The following is a 3,496-nucleotide window of genomic DNA, read 5'->3' as shown; positions in this document are numbered from 1 at the left end:
TGTAGAAAAATCAGATCAAAGTGAACAGTTGATGAAACCGCTCGTTAACGTTGTGAAACGGCAGATGGAGGTTTGGGTTCAAATCAGACGTGACTTCACTTCCTGAAGGTTACCACGTGACGCAGAACGTGACGTAGCTCCGTTTGTTCCGTAAAGTTAAAACAACTCTCGTTTCCTTTTCTTTTCAAACGGGACACGATCCCCGGTCTCCTGGGTGAAAGTCCTGTGTTGTTCGACCAATCCTCCCCCCCCCAACCAACCTCCCTATGCAGATTTTCAGGCTTTCATACTACTCTCTACTCTTAATGCTACGTCATCTTCAAACCCCGTGTAGCTGCTGCTCTCCCCGGTGCGCTCTACACACACGCTGAAGGGCGCTTTTTACGTTGTTTTCTGACACTGACGGCCACTGCCCAAACGTCCGTATTTCACGAGTTCGGAGTGAGAACGGCTTGGAGAAACACTGCTTTAGAGGGCATTTCCTCCAGTGATCCTCCCAGTATCTATCGGTTGAACTGGGAATCTCCCAGCTGTGATGAGGAATAACTGTGTGAAAGCACCAGTGCTCATCAAACCTTCCTGGATAAACCAAAGTTGTGATTCTTGTTTCTCTGGTTCTCTTCTCTGCCATCTTATCCCACCTTGTTTTATAAAAGTTGGATGAAGTCCATGAATAAAACACGCGGGCTGCGCTGCTGACGAGTCGGCCACATCATGCAGATATAACACACACAGCGCCTGGAACGCCGTCAATGATTCACCAGCTGGAACATCGGACAAAGACGCCTCCACTCCACCGGAAACCAAATCACTCGCTGGGTTACACCGTTCGACACACTCCAACAAAACAACACAGATGTTCACGTGGCAGATGCTACAGGTGCATCAGAACAAGGACTAACAGTCAGCCATAACCACCTTGAACTCACACATGCACTGACTTCACAGTCTTAACCCCCCAACCCCCATAGTTTCCTCTATCCACCTACTGTGCAATATTTAATATTTCATACCATTGATAATACTGTGCAATTCCATTACTGTGCAATATTTGAATACTGTGCAATATCATTAACTCTCATTGCCCAATATCTATTACTCATTGAATATGATCACCACTATTGGGCAATATTCAAATAATGTGCAGTAACCCACACTGCATATCACACTGTATATACAACCATATATTTATTTGTATATGTATATAGTGTCTCAACTGTGCACCTTACCCTGATTTTTTTGCACTTCTTATTTTATTGCATGTTATATTTATATTACGTACATGTTGGCACTGGAAAGGGAGTTGTCATTAATGTCATTGTACATGTGTATAGGGACAAGAAAAGGTATTCTATTTTATTCTATATTCCTGATTCCTGTTCCAAAAAAGTTTGACGGTTTATTCAAATGTTTCTCCATTTTCTCTCCTTTTCACTCTCGTGTTTATGTACGTTTTATGAAGTAGTTTCATTAAACTTTGGGATAAACGTACATTTTATTAACAAAACGTCCCAGTTAGAGAGGAAATGCCCTAAACATATTCTTTGTGAATCTTTACAATCATTCCCCCGAAGAACCGAGCAGGCCTGCCTTGTTGCTCCATCCAAATATTCTTCAAAACTTGACATTTGTTAGCGTGTAACTTGCTTGCTCGAAGGTTGTCGTTTCCCGAAGGGAACGGCAACACGCAGAGCGCAGACGGCGAGGGACAAAGCCTGACATACAGTGGGTGATGTCAGTTTTTATCCTGGAAATATTGTTCTGTTGATCCAGATTAGTAAAACGGTAAAATAAAATGCCTCGTCAACATAAAAAGTGCCTTCTCAGAAAACCCTGGATTCAGTTTTTAGCACACAAAAGCTGCGTTAGAAACCATTCACTATCACGGAAATAGTTCCCTATGTAGTCTATTCGCCATTTTGTAGCGGTGTTCGAATTCTCTGCAATTAATTTCATTCACTATATTGTCTACATCCACGACGTTCCAGTTCCAGTTTTCCCGGAGGAGAAGACGAAGCAGAAGCAGACGCGCAGGAAGATATTTTCGGCTGGGGGGTGCTGGGGTCCATGAAGTACAGCTGAGCTGTCTCAAATTCTTTTTTGAGACATTGCTAAGTAGCGCTGATAGATATAGTAGAAACTCATTTGTCGTCGTGTGTGTGGCTGTGAGTGTGCGTGCATGCTATGCGTAGGCTGAATCGCAACCGCGTCAAGACAAATCTGATTGGCCAATACACACTGGAGATGAATTAAATCATTTTAAAAGTACTAAAATTATCCCTCTCTTCATCCCACACACCCCCAACATGACATACAAAATGTCGTGGAACAGAAACAACAACCAGAGATATTTATAAGCTATAAATTGTATTGTCATCGCAGTTTTAAAGCTTCGCCACCAGGGGGTGCTACAGCACCTGCAGCACCCCCACTTCCCGCGCCTATGAGCAGAAGGAACCGCGGAAACTAAAAACGAAAAAATGGAGCGGGCTTTCGCTTTAATCGCTTCTAAACAGTGGAAATGTGACATGCAACCAACCCAGTCTCACGGCAGTTCGTGTAAATGTCACGTTATTTTTAATCTATTGATACGTGTTCACGGGCACGTTTTTCTCATTTTTTTACGTGTAAATATCACGTTATTTTTACGTGTTCACCGGCACGTTTTTTTTTACCGGGAGACGGCTGAAAAGGACGCCCCATATGCCGGGAGGCGGCCGCAAGATGGCCGCGGGGGACGCGCAGCAATAACGGGACGGTTGTGATTAGGAAGACTACGGGAAACAAAACGCCACACGCGGGACGCGATCCCCGCTCGCCCGGGTGAAAGTCCTGTGTTTGACCCATCCACCCCCCCGACCAACTTCCCTACGCGGATATTCGGCTCTTTATTCTACTCCCTACCATTTTCGTCCTGTGGCCACGAAATATGCTCCCCATTGAAATACATTACTTCACAAACGACCGGCTCATCTCCTGACGCAGCGATGTTTTTACTGTAGTGTCTGGAATCCGGTTTGGTCGTTGCCTACCTAGTTCACTATTTAACCCTGGTGTTGTCTTCCCGTCGACCGTGCAACTTAGAGTTTTTCTGGGTCAACATTTTAATAAAAACTTTTCTTTCAACATTTTGTCGTTCTTTTTTGACATTTGTCGATTTCCCTGCTGTTTTGTCACTTTTCACAATTTTTTAAAAGTTTTTTTCCCCGACGTTTTTGCACACTTAGTTGCACACAAGTTGTTTGTCACTTTTTCCGATGATTTTGCAGATTTTATTTCCAAGTATTTTGACGTTTTTGCTGTTGTTTTCCCCGGCGTTTTTGTAGGTTTTTACCAACATTTTTGTTACTTTTTTCAACGTTCTTTTGTCATTATTTACTCCACAGGGTTCATACGTTTTGAAAAAACCTGGAAAAGTTTTGGAATTTAAAAAATGCAAATTCCACCCCTGGAAAGGTTTTGGAAACATAAAAAGACCCAGAAAGTTTTGGAAAAG

The 3,496-nt window shown here is 43.2% G+C and overlaps 1 protein-coding gene across 1 annotated transcript in view; it reads left to right on the top strand.

The window, feature by feature from the left end:
* lrrc6 (leucine rich repeat containing 6) overlaps positions 1-3,100 on the top strand; it is a 71,130-nt gene extending 68,030 nt beyond the window's left edge. Inside the window, exon 14 of the mRNA XM_031292417.2 lies at positions 3,087-3,100. The gene's annotated coding sequence lies outside the window, so the exon portion shown is untranslated. The remainder of the gene's footprint in view (positions 1-3,086) is intronic.
* The last annotated feature ends 396 nt before the right edge of the window (positions 3,101-3,496 follow it).

Source organism: Sander lucioperca, chromosome 9 (assembly GCF_008315115.2).
Source record: "Sander lucioperca isolate FBNREF2018 chromosome 9, SLUC_FBN_1.2, whole genome shotgun sequence".
In the NCBI taxonomy this organism is placed as follows: domain Eukaryota; kingdom Metazoa; phylum Chordata; class Actinopteri; order Perciformes; family Percidae; genus Sander; species Sander lucioperca.
Note: the sequence above shows the minus strand (reverse complement) of the source record. Positions and strands in the feature narration are given on the sequence as shown.